Raw genomic sequence first — 10,964 nt, forward strand, 5'->3', positions numbered from 1 at the left:
TTTACATTTATTTATAATTGGACAAAGTTAGGCTAGCTGTTTCCCTTGGTTTGCAGTCTTTGTGCCAAGCTAAGCTAACCGTCTCCTAGCTCTAGCTTGGTTTTGACTGAAAAGATATGAGAGTGGTATAATTCTTCTCACCCTTAGTTTGGCAAGAACGGAAATTAGCATGTGTCTCAAAATCTTGAACTATTCCTTTAAATAATGACAGGGTTTGAAGGTGTTTATATATAGTATATCACCATTTGTCGAAAATAAATACAATCCACTGTTTCTAGAAACCAGCTCCAGTATTTCATAAATCCCATCTTGATGTGGGTTTGGGCACAGGGACAAAATGTGTGCACATTTCTTGAGTGTGGCCACAGATGTCTGACTAAATAATACTAATAACACTGAAAATATTGTCACAACTCTACATACTCTATAATCACATAATAAATCTATTCCATGTGAGTCATCCAACTGAATGAAACACTTTGTCTCAAAGTTTAAAACCTCCTACTGTACATATGAAATCAATAAAGCATACTCTTAATCACTGTCAGTCCAACTATAAATCCTACACAACTTGACACATTTGAACCTTGCATTTCAAAGCCCCTTCACTCTTATTCTCTCAATGCTAAGATTATTCTTATTCTAGGGTTTGGACTTGAGGTTGTGACATTTGGGGGTCCTTTGCTGCAGCAGCGGTCCTGCTGCTAGCCTTGGTTTTTTTCCATGAGGCCTGAGGATTGGAAGGAGCTGAAGCTTTGTAGAACAGATGTTCCCGCTCAGCTCTAAACCAAATTACGCAGTCAAGCTTACAGCCATGGGCCAGAACCGCACAGATGCTGATTGAATGGCAAAGGGGGCAACAAAAGTAGATCAGGCTCAAATCTGGTCAGCCTTTGAGACCGTAACATAAAAATGATATTGACATCGCTATGGAGACTAAAAGGAGAGCTGGAGGCTTTGGTCTGGGTACCCGTCACCAGACAGCCGTATGGATGCGTGTGTTTGTTTTCATGAGAACTCAAGATTGTGTATTGTCGTGTTTATGATTTCGATGTATGAAACAGGCAGCCTGCAAATGGGTGTAACAAGCGTTACTCAAACATAAAGTTGAACCTTTGACCTTTTGTTTGCTGGAAATCGTCTGCAACAGCACTGACAATAAGCAATCACACTATCATAACACTAGTGAGGATTTGTCACACTGAGATCACGAGTCCAAGTCCCAGAATATTTTGACCAGACAGCATACTGTAAATAGTCTGTAAATATTTTTTCCATTATTTATTTTTTTAAATCAGTTAACTGTTCAGAAGCATCGTCTGTACTCTATTTCCAGGTCTCTGTCTTGTGAAACCATGAATCTCCAAAAATAAAATAATATAAGCTATAATTAATATTAGTGTTTCCCCCAGTATATTGCAAGCCTGGTGGCCCACTGGGCCTAAATTTCCCCCCACCAGGCCTAAGCCACTGGGGAAAAAATGTTTAATGTATTTTTAAGATGTTTTTTAAACTAGTTACAGTGGGATAGCTTGGTTGGAAACTTAGACGTAGTCATATTTTCAAATCTACAGTTAGCTTTTAGCATTGACTTAATTAATGTAGAGCCCTATGAAATCTTTCTTATAGCTTTTTTAAATTCTCCATTTCGCGATTTCATCCATGATTCTGTTATCACAGAAACTATTTGGCTGTACATTAATGAAGACACTTGCCACCGGGTCTGACAACGTTTCTGGGGGAAACACTAATTAAACATTTCATAAGCTAAAAGCTAAAAAGTCTTGTCTTCATCTTTTTTGACGATGCATTTTTCAGACAATACAATTTTAAATGATTTATTTAGCCTAAGAAGTGGAATAATTTTTTCACCCCATAAACAAATTCATCATTCAGTTGGAACTGCATCAATTGTACACATCAAAGTCTGTTTACATGTCTGGGGGAGTACTTCTGCATATGTGAGAAAACATTTGATAAAATGCCTCAAGTGATGGCACTCAGCATCTGTTGGAGCTGAAGACTACAAGTTTATAAAGGAAAAAAATATGCTCTTCTCATCTCTGCTTGAAGCTAGCGACTTGAAGCTACATTAGCCGCTACTAGCACAACACACCCGATCTCTGACCGAACTATCAGCGGTCAAGTTGCATTGAAGAAGAATGTGTGGAATAAAAAAGAGGATTGAAAATATTATAGTAGGAGTCAAAATGTACCTGAAAAATATCCCCCCAAAAATATAAACAGGTTCCTAAAAACCTTCAAATTGACCTCATGACGTAAGTGGTAGCTTTGAACCTGACTGGTGAAAACATGGCTACCCCAAAAAACTCAACAATTTGGTAATCATCTGCAATTAAACCCATTTTGTCACACCATACCTTTTTGATGACCTTTTTATTCTTTGTCTTCAACTTTTGTTGTTTCCTGCTGCAACATGTTTTACTCCCAGGGATAAATGATATCTTGTGATATTTAAAAAATAAAAATGCTAGAATCCTTTTCAGCTCATTTAAACTTTATTACATTAACATTGTGGCTGGATTAGTAATGAAATTAAACATTTGGTTGCACGTGTAACATTACAATAAATAAGGCTCCACAATGAAAGTAGTTAGAAACTTACTGACATTTAGAATAATCTCTCTAATTTTATGGTGCCAAAACCACGATCAGTGGAGTTGCCGGATAAGAGCAGATTCATCATGCTTGCTAATGAACATTCATTTTCCTGTGGATATGAAATCTTCAAGATGAAGCACTTTTCCTTTGGTGGCTGCGAGTTATCTGGAGTGTGGGGAGAAAGCAGCATTGCACACATTCCCTGATAGTCACTGATAATGGGGACAGCTGGGTGACATCAATTAGACATAGACATAGCAGACATTTCACTGGGATTACCTGACAATGAACTCCAGTGTCAATGTGGCCTTTGACAGCACAGAGAGACAGAAAAAAGAGAGAGGCATTGGCAAAGAGTGAGCCATGTTTGCAGCTTTTTCAAGGGAAGAATGCTGAAATAAACATGAAGGCTGAGCAAAACAACAAGATCAACGACATCAGTATGTAACAGTATTAACACAATGGCTCTGGACGCCAGGGCCTACCTGTCAAGCATAAATGGTAAATCTGCTCATGAAACATTCATGTTTAAGCAAAGAAAGGGGACAGTCATCTAAAACTTGAGCTGCACCGCTTTGCATACACTTCAGGGTTCAGTGCCGTCGTCTGACAGGTTGGAGGGCTCGGGTTTGATTTTTATCAGGGCCAATAACTCGAGGCATATTCCCCACACCGCTCTGTGCTGGGTGTGGTCAACTTAACATGAGAGCATTGCAAAAGAAATGTTGAATCTGGGTTGGGCTGTCGTGCTGCGTGTTCAGTGGAAGATGGTAAGGTAACACAGGACAGAGATCCCGCTGACAGTGGACTTCACTCCTGTTCCTGCTGAACTGAGCCAGTTTTTAGGTAAAACACTGATACCAGTTCAGTAGGCACAGGAGGGCACAGCCCGAACATCGCTCCATTTGAAAATACAATGTGCGGTTGGGAGCGTGCCTATGTTCCTACAGCCCAAAATTAGGCACTGTGTTCCCACATTTCCTTTTTCATAAATTTGTATCAGATTTTATCCCCCTTTCTCCCAATTTGGTAGCCAATTACACCCAACCTATTATCCAGTAACAATTGACTACAGATGGAATGTAACCCTAACCCTAACCCTAACATAGGGCCTAATTTTAAGAAACATCTTAGACATGTGGGAACATATAGGGCTGTGGGAACATAGGGCTGTGGGAATATAGGGCTGACCCCGTGCGGTTTACATGCAAGGCGTTTTTTTCTTAAATATAAATTTACCGTTTACTAAGCCCAGCAGCTTCTAGGTCTGTCAAGCTTTCCGTTGTTGCATGGCATTTACAGTACAATGTTAACATTACAACTCAAACATTATTTTTTTATTAATTATACTAGACAAATGCTGCTTCTCATTTCTAGCCGGGACTGTCGGTTTTGCTGGCTGAAATAACATCAGCTATATCTACCTAGCTTATTAAGCTAACATCAGTTTAAAGGTTTAGGACTTTTTTATGTGTCCTCGATTTATCTTCTAAAAAAAAATGAACAAGTCTTTTTCCATCTTACATACAGTATATTTTGTCAAAACACTGAGGCTAACATGGCAGAAAGTCAGCATCCTAAAGAAGCAGCATTGGTCCTTGTATTGCATGGAGCTAGCTTTGTTAGTCCTAGTATTAGTATGATAGGGAAAAATGGCAAATCAGACAGCTCTAAGTAAATCTGCTTGGCTTACATAAAAACCAGAATGTTTTCACTTTTAAAGCTTTAGTGCGTAACTTTTTGATATTGTTACATTCAAGCCATTGCCAAATGAGCTGCTACAAAGCTCCACACAACTCTCTCTGTATTTCTCAGTATGGCTATGTTCAGAAGATTGTGGCGTCCGGTGACTTTCCTGAGCAGAAACTCAAGTGAAGATAATTACCTCTTCTGAAGAGTCCATCGTAAGGCTTGTATAATGTAGACGCGCCAACAGTTTTGTTGTCATTACTTAGAATTCCTCATGGGGGAGACAGAACCTACACACTATAGCTTTAACTTTCTACACATTTCTTCCCAAGAGAAAGTGGAACAAATGTGTACTCGCTATTTTGAGTAAAGTTGACTGGGGTTGCTGGAGTGTAAACCCAAATCTAGAGCAGGAGAGCTGCTAGCATTAGCCTACACTCTGATAGCATCCACACAATGGAGAAATAATACACAGCTAGTTGTGCAGGGCTTTTTTTGTATAGCCTATATACGTAACCTGTAACTCCACAGATGTATGATGTTAGTTAATGATGTAATCCTTGGCCTTGGAAGTAATACTACTAATTGTTAGCCAGACATCAACAACTGTAGCTTGCGTTAGATCAGACCAACACACTGTTTAATCCATTCTGTGCACTTCTGCTCCTTTGTTTTTGGTTTTGAAAAAGCTATAAAAAGACACAAATCACACTCTTTAAACTGTGAGTATCTCTCTTACTGGACCTGCTCCATCCGTACACTACTAACAGGTCCCCCAGGCCTTCCAACCAGGGATTACTGGTGGTCCCACGCACTCGCTTAAAAACTAAAGGTGACCGTTCCTTTGAAGCGGTGGCTCCAAACCTGTGGGACGGCCTTCCAATTGTCTTACGTTCTGCAGTCTCTGTTGATGCTTTTAAAAAGCAGCTGAAGACGCACTTGTTTGAATTCGCTTTTGATTCATGTAGTAACTTTGGGTTTTAGGTTTTAATCTTTTAAATGATTTTCATTGGTCTTTCAATTGTTTTTGCTTGCTTATTTCTGTTGGATCCTACTGGTTTTTTTTTTACAAATGTTTATCGTGTGAAGCACTGTGACTTTGTCTGTAAAAGGTGCTATATCAAATAAACTTATTATTACAGTGTCATGTACACCCCACCACACACAGCTTGAAAGGCCTGCCGTGCCTAGTTACAGTTGCTAAGCTTAGACAGTCACTGCTTGGGGAGGGGGTTATCAACCGGCAAACTAGGTGCATGTAGGTTTCTTCTCCAACACACACATCCAGGTGTGGCACCAAAATACTGGCACACCAGTCCTAAGCAAACTCAGTTGTACATGAACTGGGCCTGCCCCGACGGGTCTGACATTTACCACCACATTCCTAAAATCACAATACAACCTGTGGCATTAAGTTCACATTAAACCCAGGTCAAACTGTCTATATTTGGTATGCATGATGATTCTTGCCAAATGCATAAGGTAAGATAAGACATTTGTTGCTCAGGCAAACACAATAAAAAAAACTGTACAGCTTGTTGCACATACTGCACAATCAAGACCTGCATTTGGACCACAGCAACATATTTAACCCTACATAACTCCTACATGGGGATACAATCTTTGGTCTTTCTGTCTTCTCACCTCCCTCCCTCCCTCTCCACCTAATCTCTTGTCACTCCTCTCCTCCTCCCTCCGCCTTTCTTCATATCCGAGATCATCAAGTTCTTTCCATTCAGCGGAACAAATCCCCTCCATCGAATCAACTATTTCACCTCAGGCACTGAACTTAGCCACTGTGAACAACACATAGCAGGGATCAATGCTCACCAATTAGCTAAGCTCTGTGCCTTTAGCAAGTGGGTGGCTGGCCTTTGAGGGAACAAAGACTCACGCAGACCTTTACGTGATTGCTCAGTGGTAAAGTTTGGTGGGTTTCAAAGCCTGCAATGTTCAAGATGTTGGGGTTTGCTTTGCCTTCGACAGGGCTCGTTCATATTGTGTTTCAGAGTGCACTGCCAACGGAGGATCCTATCCTTTATTTGAAACATCCAAAATCTTCTCCTTGTTTATAAATCTTAAGTTACGTGATCTGCCTTCAAAAATGTGTTCTGTTGTGTAAATCTGTATGGCTCTCATATGCATTTACATCGACTTGTTGGCGGATTTGAAAAGGGAGAATAGTTTCAATTTCAGACAGCTGCACATTTAACTGCAGCCTTTTAAATGCATTTCGCAGTTTTCCATGTGAGAAACTAATTCCACAAGCAATTCTCTTGAGGTGCACTGAGAGAGTTGATCACAATATCTGTCTTAACCTCTCCAGTATTTATTCCTTTGACTCCATAGCAACATCCAGTGCAGATAATTACAGAACAGCCAAGAAGACCACACAAAAGCATCCCACTGTGGAAATATAACACGGGCGGGTCACCTGCTGAGCTGTGAAGGAGTGGAAATCCCTGGCAATGTGATTTTTGTTTCTCTTTGTGCATCAAATCACGGTGCCAGGAACCCTCCCCACCACAGCCGTGGCAGAGGCTGGAATGGATCCACCCTGAACCTCTCCGCCCTCTGTATCTTCTCTACCCTTCACCTGGGCTCCAGATGCCTTCGTCCACAGCAGCTGTGGAGTACCTGTGACCAGGAAGAAAGAGGAGAAGAGAAAAGCGGGGAACATTACTCGTCTGAACAAAACCTTTTCAATTTAACTTGAACTGATCCTAAGATATTCTATGATGCACTTGTTGCACCATCTCTGTAACCCTGGGATGAAATATTATACAACCAATCTAAAAAAAATTAAATTTGTGGGATGTGAGGAATGACTGCAGACTTCTCTGCTGCACAGATCAGCAGGATGCAGCAGATGTTGAGGCTGGTTGGAACATGCAAAGCCAGCTACCTGGTCAGTTTGTTTAAAGCAACTCAGGGACAAAATTAAAACATTGCTTGTTTGAAATGGTGAGGGCAATGCAAACTGTCTGGTGAGGCTCTTGGATATCAAGACTCTCACTATAAAATGCCAGCCAATCACAACGTACACCGCAAGGAGATCTACAGTATGTCTTGTTTTTGCAAATAATAAGCAAACTATGACAAATAGACATGGTTCTGTTTTGTCTCTGTTTCCCATTAAACGAGGGGGTTTCAGGTCAGAGAGGTTTGTTTGATTTGTTTTGTGCGTCACTTCTACTGTTTTGTAGATTGACGTAGCTGGGTGGGTCCACAAGGGGAGACTTAGAGAAAACTTTTTACTTTCTTCTTTAAAAACTGGAACGTCACTGTGTATTATTATCTTTTGTTGTTGTTTTTTCAGGGAAAATTCCAGGCCCACCCTGCAAGGAATAATGACAGGATTGTTGAGCAGTGAGGAGGAGGAGGTTAGGGCTGAGTCTCTACAGTCTTTCCTTCATTGCTTTTCATACACCGTCTGCGTCTCCTCACACTTGATTTCAGAGTGAAAACCTTTGGAGAACCACATCTGGAGTTTCTTCTATCCCAAGAGGGATATCAGATCAGGGTTTTTTTTTAACTTAGGAAATATTAAAATCTGTCATTCCATTTCAAGATTTTTAAAACACTACAATCAGTTGTTCTCATGCTACTTGTACTGTAACTGTTTTCTTAAATTTTTGGACTTAACAGCAGCCTCCTTTCGTTCCTTAGGAGCTGCTCAGAGCCAATAAATAGTGTGGCATGTAACACTTCCTAAAGTGGTGTTGTTTTTACGCTTTAGGTTTTGTATACATTTAAAAACGAGAAATAGCTAGTGGGCGGAATTTGTTTCCTTTGTACAGCCAGGCTAGCTTTTTCCCCGTGTAAGCTAACCAGCTGCTGAATATAGCCTTACCGTATATTTACCAGACAAACATGAGAGTGATATCGATCGTCTCCTCTCTCTGTCACAAAACGAATAAGTGTATTTCCTGAAAATGTGAATCATTCCTTTAGTTATCAATTACATATGTTAATTATGTGCTTTAATTGTTCTTTTTTTGTCTGTTTATTGTAGCGTACATGCCAATGAATAACTTACAGATAACAGTAACAATTTGAGGATTTAATGAATGAGACTGAAGGACAGACTTCCATCTATAATCAACACTTCAGGAGAACATATCGCACCTGAAAGCACTATCATCAGTGCATTTTGAAATCTTGATAATTACAAAGAAATTTCACGAGACTTCTTTAGAAGTCTAAGCTCTGCTCTTGTCTACACTTGCAGGTACATAATACACATTACAATGTCTGCTGACAAGATCTCAATGGCATGTGTACATCATTTTATACAGGAACTGGCTGTCCTCCACAGCCTGGTGTTTATGTGCAGAGCCACAGTACATGTTGTACAACCTAACAAAGGCACGCAAAATCCTTCCAGACAGAGAAATATGTCTGCCCTGTCAACAAGCGTTAACAGTGCACCCCGCCCTGCACAGGAATCATGAATAAATATGTTTGTCTAGGTTGTGCTTCACTGAACAGTTGTATGAAAGTGGAATGAGGGATTGCCTGTGTGTGTGTGTGTGTGTGTGTGTGTGTGTGTGTGTGTGTGTGTGTGTGTGTGTGTCCATGTTGGTGTATGTGTTGGTTATTTGCATGCATGAGTTGATGTGTGTTGAGTGTGAAAGGAAAGAAGAACATGGTGAGTGAATCAAAGGGAGAGGTCATTCCCTCCAACATGTCAGTGAGTCAGTTTTTGTTTGCTGGGTGTGAAAGTTTAATATGGGAGAGAGACAAGGTTTAAATGAATGGTGTGATGATGTGACATATTTTTGGCAAGCTGGGTGAATTACAGGGTGGCATACAGAGGTTGAATGTAGTAATGATTACATTATCTTAGAACAGAAACTAATAATGATTTTAATCATCGGGTAATTTTTACCGACAGTCTAAAAACCTAAAGATTTTTTATTTAATTCTCAAATATGACAAAGAAAAGCAGCAAATCCTCACATTTGAGAATCTGGAACCAGCAAATATGTCTAAAAAATTACTGAAACGATTAAGTGAATATCTATAATTTGTCAATCGACTAATTGTCTGAGCTCAACGGTAGATAAATAAGCCACTGCAGAATGAAGAATATTGTAAAAACAATTCTATCAAGACAAGACAATATTCTCTGTACGTTTTCAGTTTGACATGATTTCCATATGTCCATAGCAACTAAACTTGACTCTCTTTGCCATTTGTTTGTGCAGTACGCAGTACTTTGTTATGTCATGTCTCCAGTTTATGTGAGTCCCAATGAACATAATTTACAGCCTGATGGAAGTTATTATTTTACACAAGGCTGAAAGTGTGAACAAGTCACCACATTTAGAAAGTGCAATGTTTGCACACTCAGCCGAACAAAATGACCTCATTCACGCAGCCCGGAGAAGCTGTTCGTTGGGCTAAGGGCCGAAGTAGAGAGGAAATAATGCTGAGCTCAAGTGGCATTCGCAACCTAAAAACACGGACTGCAACATTTATGTACACATAAACATCCACAAATATCAAACTTCTTTTATGTTTCCTCTATATTTTCTTTCAAAGGTGACAAAGTCACACCATTAGCTGAAAAGCTGTTTCTCATGTATTCTGGAACTTGACAGTTGGCAGTATTTACACAGGAGATGTTGTGATAAATGTGCTGGTGACCGCAGGCGTGAGACTCACATCTGAACCCAGCCGTTCAGTGCTGACGTCACCCTGCATCTCGCACGTCGGTGCCACTGTGATTTGTTGCCATGCTCTCACAAAACAACAGGCAAAGTGTTGAGAGGGAGAAGGAGAAACAAGAGACGGAGAGAAATATAAGTATGTGAGAATGTGCGCAACAAGTACAAGTCAAATTGCATTAGAAAAGTCTTGGTTTATAGATGCCATTCTGTCATGATGTTCTTGTCCGTTAAGTGTGCAAAGCTCTTCTGAAATGTGAAGCTGTAAGAGAGACAGAGAGAGACCGGTTCATACATTGAACCCTTCAAAGCTGACCATAAAGGGGTCAGTATGCCTCAAACAGAGTGCTTGTAGGATCATCGAACAGCGCCTGAAACCCCATACAATTTCTGTAACTTTTCAAAACGGACAATCCAACATTCACGCAGGTGTGTTATTGTTAAACAACTGTTTTCACTTTTGTGTGTACAAATGAGTGCGACACTATAATTGTCTTCCAAAAGCGACAAAAACTGTTCACCCATATCCCCATATTTAAGGTATCGCACACGTATGACGGTTTTCACCCTGCCTTCGAGTGTGGCCGCTCGGAACAGCTATAAACATGTTTGTCTTCCGCGGTAGTTCTTTTCAACTATACCCCCGCCTTAAAGGGCTTGATATGCCTCAAACAAAGTACTTGTCTGAACCCCCCAGGTAACTTTCTGAAACTGATAATCCAACAAACACTACCATTTCATACAGTAGGCTAATTGTTTAGGTGTGGAGGTGAAAAAAAAGCAAGGAGAATTTGAACTTCTTTGTTATCGTGTGTTTAGACTGAACCAAAGTGAATTTTAGAGGTGGCGCGATTGCATATAAAGTTGATGAAAAGATGAGTGGGCGCGAAGGTGTGGGTTGAAAATGTTTCAACTTGAGCAAAAAATGTGCGCTTATCCCAGGGCTTAATGAATCTGCTGAGGGAAAATGTGAGAGACCGG

The 10,964-nt window shown here is 40.3% G+C and overlaps 1 long non-coding RNA gene across 1 annotated transcript; it reads right to left on the reverse strand.

The window, feature by feature from the left end:
• Window positions 1-2,500: 2,500 nt before the first annotated feature.
• On the reverse strand, window positions 2,501-4,370 carry LOC116055211. The gene is made up of 2 exons (XR_004106236.2): window positions 3,828-4,370; window positions 2,501-3,558 (listed from the first exon to the last, which is right to left on the reverse strand). It is a non-coding gene; the product is annotated as an uncharacterized LOC116055211 (long non-coding RNA).
• Between the last annotated feature and the right edge of the window lie 6,594 nt (window positions 4,371-10,964).

The sequence above is a fragment of the Sander lucioperca genome, chromosome 11 (assembly GCF_008315115.2).
Source record: "Sander lucioperca isolate FBNREF2018 chromosome 11, SLUC_FBN_1.2, whole genome shotgun sequence".
NCBI lineage: Eukaryota > Metazoa > Chordata > Actinopteri > Perciformes > Percidae > Sander > Sander lucioperca.